This window comes from Eutrema salsugineum, unplaced genomic scaffold, assembly GCF_000478725.1.
Source record: "Eutrema salsugineum unplaced genomic scaffold, Eutsalg1_0 scaffold_7, whole genome shotgun sequence".
Lineage (NCBI taxonomy): Eukaryota > Viridiplantae > Streptophyta > Magnoliopsida > Brassicales > Brassicaceae > Eutrema > Eutrema salsugineum.
The window spans coordinates 13,182,754-13,196,189 of NW_006256486.1; the positions used below are offsets into that span (position 1 = coordinate 13,182,754).

At 38.2% G+C, this 13,436-nt stretch overlaps 1 non-coding gene across 1 annotated transcript; it reads right to left on the reverse strand.

Moving 5' to 3' along the window:
- Positions 1-12,773: 12,773 nt before the first annotated feature.
- LOC112083152 lies at positions 12,774-12,880 on the reverse strand. Its single transcript, XR_002897451.1, has one exon. It is a non-coding gene; the product is annotated as a small nucleolar RNA R71 (small nucleolar RNA).
- Between the last annotated feature and the right edge of the window lie 556 nt (positions 12,881-13,436).

Consider the following 13,436-nt stretch of genomic DNA (forward strand, 5'->3'; position numbering starts at 1 on the left):
CAAAACCGCAAGAGAGATAAGGACACGTTGATGACAGAAATTTTCAGTCACTTCTTCTTGCCAAATGTTGTTGCATAATCCTTCCTCTTTTGTTGTGAACAGCTATTCCCCCATACTTAGATTCTTTCCGGGAATCAGAAAATGGTCTCCAAAACTCCATAAAATCGAACTCCAGTTGCCTTGGGACTTAAAATTCGACCTCTCTAGACTCTCTAAGGCTTTTATTTCCTTTCCTTTCCTATTTTTGGATTTTTTTTTTTGGAAAGGGGATGCCTTTTAAAAAGAGAGAGATTAGAGGACGAGATTGTACCAAAATTTGAAATTTTTCTAAGGCAAACTGAGCTTCTTCATGTGTTGAATCTTTCCGGAAAGTTTTTCGGCAAATCGCAGGTCTCTGTCTTTGGTGACTGAAAACTGCGTCTTTCCTCTTTCTCTCCAACGTTTTTACACATATCTGCATATAAGACAATGGAAAACAAGAGTGTATGTGGTTTGAAAGAGGGTTGGGTAAGGTGGGGAACTAGCTAAAGATGAACTAGCCATTCAGGATCAACAAAGAGTGGTAAAAAGGGTAAAGGAGTACTGAATATATGATTCGTTTTCCTGATTTAATGCTCCAATGAGAGAATTAAGTCCAAGTTAAATCCAAATAAAACAGAGCTAGTGTATTCATTTATCGAAATCGAAATCATTCAAATTCCTCTGGGGTACTTTGTTTCAAATGTGCTTAGCTACCACCTAGTCTAGTCCTAAATCATGAATGAACATGTCACTATGAACAGTCTAAAAGCACACAATCAACTATCATTGATTCATGTTCACCATTCCCTTTAAAACGTATTTTGTTTTGAAAACCGATTTTGAAAAACTTTAAGGAAAATGGAAAAAGTGTAGATAATGGAAGACTCATGAAAGAAAAGTGGTTAGAAAGGGATGAAATCCTCCCCCCAAACTTAAATCACATTGTCCTCAGTGTGAAACAAGTTGAGATTGGATGAGAAAAATGCATAGATAATCGCATTGGTAAGGCCAACGGGAACTTACCTGGATCTGGGATGCTGGTGGAGATGGACCGGATTCATTCGAAGAGGTTTGGGAAGGTGATAGGTGGTGATGGAAGGTGGTGGGAAGTGATGAATGAGGTGGGGTGGGGCTTGGTGAGGTGGAATGAGGTGAAGTGGGTGGTTTGGGGTCGGGCATCATCTCAACGACCATCTGCCGCGGTCAGGAGTCACGCGACCGAAGTGGTGCTCGGCCGCGGTCAGAAAAACGCGGCCGCAGTTGAAGTGGTGTTTCCCGCGGTCAGAACGCCTGCGACCGCGGGGTCTTAATATGCGGCCTGATCCTGCATCTCCTTGGTTCCTGCTGGGCCGAGCAGTCAGAGACCATCTTTTTTTTTGGTTTTTTTGGTTTTTTTATTTTTTTTTGGCTTTTTTGTTTTATAAGAAACACCTGAAACTAAAAAAAAAAGAAAAAAATCAATAGAAAAAGAAAGAAAAATCATAAAGAAAACAATACCTAAATGGGTTGCCTCCCATTAAGCGTTTCTGTTTTAAGTCGTTTAGCTCGAATTTGGGGTTGGACGTGGCTTAGTCCAATGAAGAAGATCTTTTCCTAAGACAAGTCTTTTTCGACATCTCTTTGCTTTGCCTAGCAGGTTCTTCGTCAGTCCAAAGTTCTTCTTCAAACTCTTATGTTGCAGAACGTTTTCCTGCTTTGCTGTTGTATAGGACAAATTCTATGAAGACGTCTTTGTCGATATTAGCAAATGAAATCCTCCGGTTTGGCCAGTCCACTATAGCTCCGGAAGTTTCTAGAAAAGACCATCCGAGGATCACTGGATGTGTTGCGTCTCTTGTTTCGACAATCTAGAAGTCGACAGGCACAATGCAATCTCCTAATCCCAAAGGAATTTCATGAGCTATTCCTTGAGGTGTTGCATTGGAATCATCAGCTAGACTAATCTTTGCTCTAGTCCTGCGCAGGTGCTTAATACCAAGTCTCAAAGCAATTGCCTTGGACATCATGTTAAGACAAGCTCCGGAATCACAAAGTACATCTTTAAACATTTCACCTCTAATAGAACAAGGGATGAGAAACTGACCTGTAGTCTTGACCTTATGGAGAATTCGAACTTGCCTTTCTCTGTAAGTGTTGGCTGGTGTTTCAAACGCAGAATAAGACTCACAAAAGAAAGCTGCAACTTCGTATTCAATGATTGAATCGATGTATGGCATCTTTATCTTGCTGCCTATTGGGTCTTCTTGGATTGAAGAGTCATCTGAATCCTCAACACATTCCATTGCCATCATACAAGGTAATGATTCCTGCCAATCCGTTTCTTCATCTGAAACTTGGTTTCTTTCTTCTTGAGTTGCTCTTTTAGGTGCTGGAGGTTGAGGTTGGGCTAGAAGATGTATTATCTTTCTTTCAAATCCCGGAGGCAAATCTGAACGACCAATCCCCGGGGTCAGAAGTCTCGCGACCGCGGGAAAAGGAGCCTTGGCCACGGTCAGAGCGGTTGGACCCGCGGCTCTGGACATGATTTGCTCATAGTCCGCTTTTTCCTTCTTGTACTTGGTACGAACCTCTTCAGCTTCTTTCTTTGGTAGAATAGCATCATCTGAACTCATACCAGGGTGTTGTTGTGCATCTGCATCAGGATCTTTGGGAGATTTCTTAGAAAATATCACAATTTGCTCAATGTTGGGCATCTGTTCCATTCTTGCATCAATCTCCCGTGCCTTAAGCTCGAGTTTGTTCAGCCTGTGCTCAATCTCCTGCAACCTTCGTCTGTCTTCTCTCTATACCAGGAGGCGAATTCTCTGACTTCTTTGATCTCCTGCTTTGATTCAACAATATCACTTGAGTTTTGTATGATGTCATACCCTTGTCTTGTCTGCTCTGCTGCGACTTGGTTGATCATCCCAGCTAGTGTTTGTGCGTCCTTGTGGGTTTGTTCTTCCAGAACTCGAACATGATTGGCCAGATCATCAAATTTTCTGTTGAACTCTTCAAAGATTGAATCAGTTCTTGAGCAAGGTGTTTTCGGTGAGAATCTGCTGATCAAGGAACTGGTTAATCATTCCTTCGAGACGTCCCAAACGTCTGCTGATCCTCAAGTTGTCCTTTTGCTGATTAGGGTTCTGCGGTGGAGGATGATAGGCGTGTGGCTCGAAATAGGTCGGAGGATGACCATAAGGATCTTCCTGGCATCGAACAGGCTCTCTGCGCCGGTAGTATGGATGATTTGGCTGGCTGTATCAATCCATGTAGCTAAGATCTCGGGCTTGATGTTCTTCTCTGCGTATGGTGGCTTGAGGAGTGTTGTAAAAACCTCCCTCATAGTAGTGATTTCGATTTATAGGATCCATTGCTTCGGGAATGGAAACAAAAGAACCGAAAAATGGAAATATGCAGAAAAAGGGTTCTAGAGTCGATTTACCAACCTTTCTTAGGGTTTTGCGGAAAAGAAAACGTGTGTCTTCCCCGGCAACGGCGCCAAAAACTTGATGTGTCGTGTGGTGAGGGTGTCAAGTTTTACCCTAAATGAAATCAATAGCCGCAAATGCACAGCTGATCGATTGTAGTACTTAGGGATTGACATGGAAGGAGGATCTTTCCTGCAAAAGCCTTCGAAAGAAAAATAAAGTAAGGAAGTCTAGAACCAGGCGATTTTTATAAAGGTTTTGGTGGTGTCTTTAAAACGTAAAAACTATTCTTAACGAGAAAATACGGGAATTAAAATGACCTAATAACTAAACTTAATGAAATCGACTAAAACGAGAGAAACGGTTAAACCTAATTGCTTAAATGAGAATCGATTAAAAGATTAAAAATATTAGACTAAAGCTTGAATGATAATTGGTGTAAATCTATAGAAAAGAGGCGCTGAGGGATGTTTTCTCTGGGGTATGAACGATTCAAAATATTGCTAGAGAGTAAATTTGATAAGATGTTAGCTTAAACTTTTCGAACTAGAGTCACAGACGTATGAATACGCCACTGTCGTGATCATAGACAACTATCTCTCTCAACCCTGACCAGTAGGTTTCCACTCTGGCCCTGGAAGAGAAGAGATGCATTATGTTTAAGACTCGTTAGCATTCACAAATCACCCATAGGTAGGTTTCCACTCCTATGTTTGTTTTGCTCTCCCAAACTAGATTTGACACCGGATGAACACTTTCGTGCCACCAAGCATCTGGATCAGATTGTAGTTCATGACGCTACTCTCATGCAGTAAAAGTAAATTCAGAAGAAAAAGTTCTAAGATTCGGCTTCAATAGCTCATGGAATCCTCATCGAACATATGTATCCCCATCGAAAATGCCTTAGACCCAACAATAAAACTACTCAGACATGATGAACGAAATCAAAAACATAGTATTAAAAAGTAGAGCAATAATCGAAATTAAAAAAGAAAGAACAAGGGTTCAAGAGATAGATCTCTCTCTCCCTAAACCTAAAAACAAAAACTTATAGTAAAATTTCTTGTAAAGTATTTTGTCTCCCTTAAAAACGACCTAAATGATAAGTATTTATAGTCTCCAATTCTCTCTGGTGTCTAGGGTTCCAGAATTGAGGCTGAGAAAATGATTTGGGCTTCAGAAATGGGCCTTCGAGTTCGGAGTTGGCTGGCCACGATCGGGATGTGCATGACCACGGGGAATGGATGGTTGGGCGCGGTCGGGAAGCCTCTGACCGTAGTGAATTGGATGTTAACGGGTGGAAATGCTTGCCGGCTGGTTTACGGGACATCTTGCTCTTCGCGTATCTTTTGATTGAACCGTTGGATTGCCAAGCTGTAAAGTGTGCTAGAAAGATGATACTTCCATATTTGAGATCTCCAAATTTCAGCTGGATCAGACGGTTAGAAGGCCTTCAATCGGGGGTGGACTTCTGACGGTTTGACTCTGAGCTGAAAATCTGGTCTTCTATCCATTTTGCTAAGCTTTTTCCTAAGTTTCCTGAAAAGAGTCTTGGAACTACGAATACTAGAAAAACATAATAAAAGTACTTGAAAGCAATGAAAAAAAAAATTAGTTCAAAAGATCCATAAAAGTGGTCAAAATACGGTGTTATCATTCTATGATCTTGTTCTTAGTGTTGCGAAGCTCATAAGTGTGCTTTGCTTGTTCTTCTACCATGTTGGCGAATCTATTAGTGATCATGGCTGCGTGTTTGGTTGCTCGTTCTTCTATCGATTTGACCTGGGAAGCAAGGTCATCAATGTTCTCGTTGAAAAGCTTCGATATGCCATCAATCCGTTCGTTAAGAGCAGCTGTAGTAACGGCTTGAGCTTCAATGAATTGCTTGATCGTGGCCTCAAGCTGCTCCAATCGATTACTAATCTGAACGTTCTCATCCTGCTGGAGGATTTGGTGAGATAGGCGATGAACAGCCGGTCTAGGGTTTACCATCGGAGGCGTGTAGGAGTCGTCTAGGAATGCTCGGTAGTTTGGATTTGAGTTCCGAACGGAGTTGAAGAGGTCGCGTATGTATGGCTCTTCTCTGCATCTGATGGCTTGAGCAGTATTGTAAAAACCTCCCTCGTAGTATGGATTTCGATTTATAGGGTCCATTGCTTCGGGAACTGAAATCAAAGAAACTAAAAAAGAAAATAAGTAGAAAAAGGGTTCTAGAGTTGATTTACCAACTTTTCTTAGGGTTTTACGAAAAAGGAAACGCGTGCCTTCCCCGGCAACGGCGCCACTGGATGTTTGTGTGTGGTGAGGGTGTCAAGTTTTATCCTAATGAAATCAATAAGCCGCAAGTGCACAGCTGATCGATTTTAGTACTTAGGGATCGAATCCACAGGGAAAGAGGTTTTTTCTGCAAAAGCTTTCGAAAGAAATATAAAGTAAGGAAGTCTATAACTAGGCGATATTTTAAGGGGTTTTGGTGGTGTCTTTAATACGTAAAAGCTGATCTTAACAAGAAAATACAGAAATCAAAATGACCTAATCACTAAACCTAATAAAATCGACTAAAAACAATGAAAACGGCTAGACATAAATTGCTTGAATGAAATCAACTGGAATAAAGAAAATTATCCTAATGACTACAGCTTGTATGAAAATCGGCGAAAAACTTATAGAGACGAGATGCTGGGTTTTCAGGAAAATTCTCTCCGGGAGATAAACGATTCAAAACATTGCTAAAAAATAAATTAAAAGATCCTAGCTAAAACTTTTAGAACTCGAGTCACGAACGTATGAATACGCCACTGTCGTGATCATAACAACTATCTCTCGCAATCCTGACTAGTAGGTTTCCACTCTGGCCCTGGAAGGGAAAAGATGCAAGCTTTCTTAAGACTCGTCAATATTCACAGTTCACCCATAGGTAGGTTTCTACTCATATGGTTGATCTGCTCTTCACAAACTAGATCTGGCCCTGGATAAATATTTTCGCAACACCAAGGATCGAGATCAGATTGTAGTTCATGACGCTACTCCTATGCATTAAAAATAAGTTTAAAAGAAGTTCTAGGATTCGGCTTCAATAGCTAATGGAATCCTCATCAAACATATATAACCTCCATCGAAAATCCATTAAACCCAATAGTAAAACTACTCAGACATGATTAAAAAAAACAGAAACGTTGTATTGAAAATCTGAACAGAAATCGATATGGTAAAAGAACAAAAAGGGTTCAAGAGATAGATCTCTATCTCCCTAAACCTAAACTCTAAGAAAAATGAAAGACAAAAACTTAAAACCTGCTAAAAGAGAAATTGCATATCGTCTACGGTTCCTAAAACATGTATTTATAGTGTTCAAGTCATTTCTAAGCTTCACTTAGGATTTTTTAAATGAGGGAATCGACTTGGACTTGAAAATGAGCTTCTAAGCCGGACAGACCAATCTCCGCGGTCAGGAAGCACGGGACCGGTGCGAATTGGGTGTTGGCCACGCATAGGAATGCTTGCCGGCAGGTTTACGAGACATCTTGCTCTTCGCGTAACTTTTGATTGAACCGTTGGATTGTCATGCTGTAAAGTGTGCTGGAAATCTGGTAATTCCATCTTTAAGGTCTCCAAATTTGAGCTGGATCAGATGGTGAGAAGTTCTTCATTTGAGGGTGAACTTCTGACGGTTTGACTCTGAGCTGAAATCTGGTCTTCAATCCATTTTGTTAAGTTTTTTCCTAAGTTTCCTGAAAAGAGTCTTGAAACTACAAATACTAGAAAAGCATAATAAAAACACTTGAAAGCAATAAAAACATAGAAAAATTATCTCAAAACGATCTATGAAAGTGGTCAAAATACGGTGTTATCAACCATTTATATAATCCATGCTTAGACTTAAATGCGGTTTTCCATTCATCACCCTCTTTATGAGAATTTGGTGATATCTATTCTTAAGATCTATCTTAGAAAACACAGAAGATCCATGCTACTCATCTAACATGTCATGTAAGCGAGGTATAGGATGTCGATACTCTATAGTGATGTTGTTGATGGCTCTGCAATCCACGCACATCCTCCAGCTGCCATCCTTATTTGGTACAAGAAAAATCGGCAGTGCATATGGGCTCATGCTTTCCCGAATGTATCCCTTCTCCATGAGTTCACCAACTTGTTTTTGCAGTTTCTTTATCTCCGCAGGATTGGTTCTATGAGCTGGCCGATTAGGAAGTGAAGCTCCTGGGATAAGATCTATTTGATGTTCTATTCCTCTGATTGGTAGCAAACCATTTGGGTTTTCATCTGGAAATACATCATTATAGTCCTGCAAAAGACAGACAAGCTCATGAGAGTTTCCTTGTACATAAGTACACTCAAAGTTTGGTTCAAAAACAAAGCTCTCTTGACTTCACTAACTCTCACAAAGAACTTAGACTGCCTCATGGGTTCATTCACGAAGGCCTTTAACTGGGGTCTCTCAAATTCTCACTCTTTTTTTTAGTGTGTAGTGTTTAAGGGTTCACTTACACTGTTTTTCCCGAGTTGCAATTGATCCTTGTAGACCTCTTGTGGTGTTAATGGTACAAGCGTGATCTTCTTCCCTTTTTTATTTGAAGGAATGCTTATTAGTGTAGCCATTGTGAGTGACTCTGCGATCAAACTGCCACGGTCTTCCAAAGAAGATTTGTCCTGCTTCCATTGGCAACACATCACACCAAACTTCATCTTCATAGTTTCCGATAGTCAAGGGAATCATCACCTGTTTGGTAACCTTCATATTTCTTTGGTTGTTCAACCATTGAAGATTATATGGCTAGGATGTTTCTTTGTGTCTAGCTTCAGCTTCTCCACCAGAGTTGTACTAGCCACATTGGTACAGCTTCTTCCATCAATGATGAGACTGCATACTTTATCGTGAAACAATTTTTTTCGTTGTGCTACTTTCTGGACATTTTCTTTCACAACCAGTTCCCACCGCGTAACCAACAATGCTCCATCTGCCGTGTATATCTCATGTTCTTCTAGAGATAATGTGGAATCGCTCTCCTTTTCTTCTTCAGTCTCAATCTCACCATTCTCCCTCAAGATCATAGCTCTTTGATTTGAACGCCTACTAGCATAGTGTCCTATTCCATGGCACTTGAAGCATTGAATATCTTGGTTCCTAGCATGTGTGGTTTCAGCTTTTCCTTTGGAATCTTTAATATCAACACCTGGCTTAGTCTACAATATTCTAAAACACCTGGCTTCAGCTTTTTCTTTTGAGACAGTATCTTATATGTTTTAATACTAATTTACGATAATGGACATAAAATGAAAAATGCTATGAATAATTATATAAATGCCTATTATAAAACCCACTATTAGAAGAGGTTTACAATATTCTAGAAATTTTCTTATTTTCATATTTTGGTTTTGTTCACCAAATAAGTATTTATAATTTTATATAAATACTTATTATTCATGGAATAATATACAACAATCTCTTCTCTCTTTCTTCTTTCTTTATTCACAGCAGCTCAAAAATTTTTAAAAGAAAGTTCAAAATTACAGATTTTATTTCTACGAATTAAATCAGTACTCCCTTCTTCCTCACCTAATTAGGTCGTCTTCTTCATCTTCTTCAGAATAAACAGAATGAATCAAAAATTAAGAGATAAACTTGAATGAACCAATAAAATGAATAAAAAGCAGAATAAACCAGAGGCGGAGCTAGAAAAAAAATTTATGGGGGTCAATTTTAATTTATAATGTATTTTGAACAAATTTTATGGGGGTCATTTAGTTAAATTATTAATATTATATCTATTTTTTACATAAAAAAAAAAATATTTATAAAAAAATTTAAATTTTACCTGGGTCAATTGCCCCTCCTCCCAGCATGCTCCCTCCGCCACTGGAATAAACACAATGAATCACGAGTGAAGTCTTGAACCAGAATGAACCAATACAAAGACAAAGAACAAACCAATAGATAAGCCGCGACTAGTCGAACAAAAAATAGTATAAACCCATATTGAATGAGTAGATTACACCCTAGAACCAGTAGCATAATCAAAGGAATTAAGAGATAACTAGTAAAACCAGCCAAACAAACATTTAAAATAAAAAAGATGAAGAAGACGATGGCCCAATAGGGTGGAGAAGAAGGGATGTTGTGACTGATTAATTTGCAGACCTAAGATGTTGTTTCGATTATTTATTTTCCAAAAAATTAGCCAAAACGCATTATTTAGGCTTTAAAAAATAATTTTATTTTAATTAATGGTGGTTCAGCTGACACATTATCTCCATTAAACGGTGATTTAATAGTGTTAGTTGAAATGTGTAAATTAGACTCGTTCTCACAAGTACATGTATGTAATACAAATAATTTTGATGTGTGGGTATGTTTTAGCATAGGTAATCTAGACAACAATGAATTGTGAGGCTATGAATTGGCTGTTTTCCCATAAGATGATTGATGATACAGAAAGAAAAAGGTGCAATGCGTCAAATTTGCTTATTCTGCACTTTGCCACAACTCACTAAAATATGCAGTGTACTTATGTCCGGTTCAAATTTTTTTTTTTTTCAATTTTTTTTTCTAAATAGTCATGTTTTGTGAAACGTCTTGGACCGTCCACACCAAGGCACTAACCGTCAAGTGAAGTTCACATAAATTTTCTTATTGAATACTTTTCTACAAATATTGAAAAAAAAATCAAACATTTAAGGTAGTAGAAAGATGGGGAAAAAGTTGAAATCCCAAATTACTAGTTTCGGCGGAAAAATTCTAAACTATCTTATTCAAAAGAAAAACTCCAACTTTGTGTTGATTTGACCAAACTAATCCTATTGTTGTTAGTCATACTTACCAAATTTTAACAACTTGGTAGTTGGTAAGTTTGGTTGATGGTGAGACTAATTCGATCAAGTCAGCATAAAATTAAGATTTATTATCTTATGAAATAGTTACATAACAGGAAATTTATGTTTTTAATCTAATTTTATAATGTAATTTATATTTTTTTATAGATACAAATTTTCAAATAAATGATATAAATTTAATTTTTTTTTTAAATAAAATTTAATTTCTTTTCTAATAATATGACCACGAATATAAAAACATACTTTTAACTCGTCCATTCGATTAATTTTGAAAAAAGACTATGAATATATAAATATTATTATATCTCGTCCATTCATAATACTATATAATATAAAGATTTTTAATTTTAAATGTTTAAATATTTAAACTGATTGATTATGAAAAGTATATAATAATGTATCATTTATCATCTTTATCATTATGAAAATATTATTTAAATTTGAATAATTAAATATAAAATAAATAATATCATATTTCCTATTTTTATAAAATAATAACAACTGATTTTTATAATTTTGATAACTAATCTAATAACAGTTATCCAAAAACAGAATAATAAAAAAACTAAGTAAATTCTGTTTGACACAAAACATGTTTCTGTTTTAATAATATATATTGATGTGATAACTATGTTACCTAAATCATAATTATTATGATTTTCATTCAATTTTTACTATTGATAACACCGTATTTTGACCACTTTTATGGATTGTTTTGAAATACTTTTTCTATGTTTTTAATTGCTTTTAAGTACTTTTATTACGTTTTTCTAGTATTTGTAGTTTCAAGACTCTTTTCAGGAAACTTATGGAAAAGCTTAACAAAATGGATAGAAAACCAGATTTCAGCTCAGAGTCAAACCGTCAGAAGTTCACCCCTGATTGAAGGCCTTCTCACCGTCTGATCCAGCTCAAATTTGGAGACCTTAAAGATGGAAGTTTCCAGTGCACTTTACAGCTTGGCAATCCAACGGTTCAATCAAAAGATACGCGAAGAGCAAGATGTCCCGTAAACCAGCCGGCAAGCACTTCCACTCGCGGCCAACAAGCAATTTCCCGCGGTCAGGAGCATCCCGACCGCGGCAAACCACTCATCCACCGCGGTCACACTTGTCCTGACCGCGGCCTTCAACCTCCAAGCCCAAAAAGCCCATTTCTGAAGCCCACATTTGGAGAAACCCTAAGTGACGTCCAGAGAGGTCTTGAGCACTATAAATACATGTCTTAGGAGCCCTAGAAACCTTAGACCACCGAAATATTTACTTCATATTCTTATTGTTTTTGCTTTAGCTTTTAGGGAGAGAGAGATTTGTTCTCTTGAACCCTTGTTCTTTCTTTATCAATTTCGGTTTCTATTCTACTTCTTAATATTATGTCTTTGATTTCGTTCATTATGTCTGAGTAGTTTTATTGTTGGGATTAAGGGATTTTCGATGGGGATATATATGTTCGGTGAGGATTCCATTGGCTATTGAGCTGAATCTTAGAACTTTTTCTTCCGAATTCGTTTTTACTGCATGAGAGTAGCGTCATGAACTACAATCTGATCCAGATGCTTGATGACACGAAAGTGTTCATCAGGTATCAGATCTAGTTTGGGAGAGCAAAACAAACATAGGAGTGGAAACCTACCTATGGGCAATTTGTGAATTAGGACGAGTCTTAAACATAATGCATCTCTTCTCTTCCAGGGTCAGAGTGGAAACCTACTGGTCATGGTTGAGAGAGATAGTTGTCTATGATCACGACAGTGGCGTATTCATACGTCCGTGACTCCAGTTCGAAAAGTTTAAGCTAAGATCTTACAAAATTTCCTCTCTAGCAATGTTTTGAATCGTTCGTACCCCTGAGAAAACTTCCCTGAACCCCAACGCGTTCTTCCTTATTGTTTTACGCCGTTTTTCTTTAAAGCTTTAGTTTAATATTGCCTTTCCTTTTTAGTTCATTTTCATTTAAGCATTAGAATATCCGTTTTTATCATTTTTTAGTCATTTTCATTAAGGACGTGAAGACCTTGATCCACCCATCAATGTAGCCGATGGTGACCACCCAGCAATGCAGCCGAATGAACGCATTCACCGCCCCATTCTGCCAGAAAATCAACACCGAAGACAAGCCAGGAACCATCGTATAGCTGACTTTGATGCACCTACTCAAAATTTTCAGAATCGATCTGCGATTCAAGTACCATTTCCAAACCGGAATGAGTTTGAAGTCAAGCCTCAAATCATCTCATTGGTGAAGCAAAACCAGTTCCATGGAGTTCCTTCTGAGCACCCAATGGACCATATCGAGCTTTTTGAAGAAATTTGCAGCATGATGAGAACAAACCAAGTTCCACCTGACTATTTAAAGTGTAAGTTGTTCCCTTTTTCATTAGCAGATAAAGCTCACCGTTGGTTGAAGTCTTTGCCTGCAGGACCGATTACTAATTGGGAAGAATGTAAAACTGCTTTCTTGAACCACTTCTACACTAAGTCAAGGTCGAACAATTTGAGAAGGAAGATCTCAACCTTTCAACAAGGGCCAACTGAATCTTTCTATGAAGCTTGGGAACGTTTTAAGGAGTATGAACGTGATTGCCCTCATCATGGATTTCATGGATCAAGCCTGCTGAGCACATTTTACTGAGGTTTGCAACCAAAATACAAACTTTCACTTGATACAGCTAGCAATGGAGATTTTGGGCAAAAGACGATAACCCAAGGAAGAGCCCTCATCGAAAATTTGGCTCAAGCCAATAGCAATGACTGTCCTGAATATGATCGATCGATGAAGCAAGCCGGAACAGACAACAAGGAGATAACCGAGTTGAAGAACATGGTGAGCCAGCTTCTGAAGAGCAACAATCGCCCGATCCATGCTTGTGAAACCAACAATGGCGCAGAAGAGGAAGGACCTAGTGATATCGATCACATTAATCAAGCATTTCAAGAAGAAGATGTGAACTACGTAGGAGCACTGGTGCCATACCAAAATCGCTCCAACAACAACTTCAACAACAACTTCCGGAATGTAAATTACAACAATCTCTCTTACCGCAATCCAAATGTGGAGAACCCTCAAGATCAGTACTACCCACCTCAGCAAAAATCATTCCAAAACAAGTTTCAAGGTGGAAACTTTGGAGGAATAGTACCATATCAACCGCGA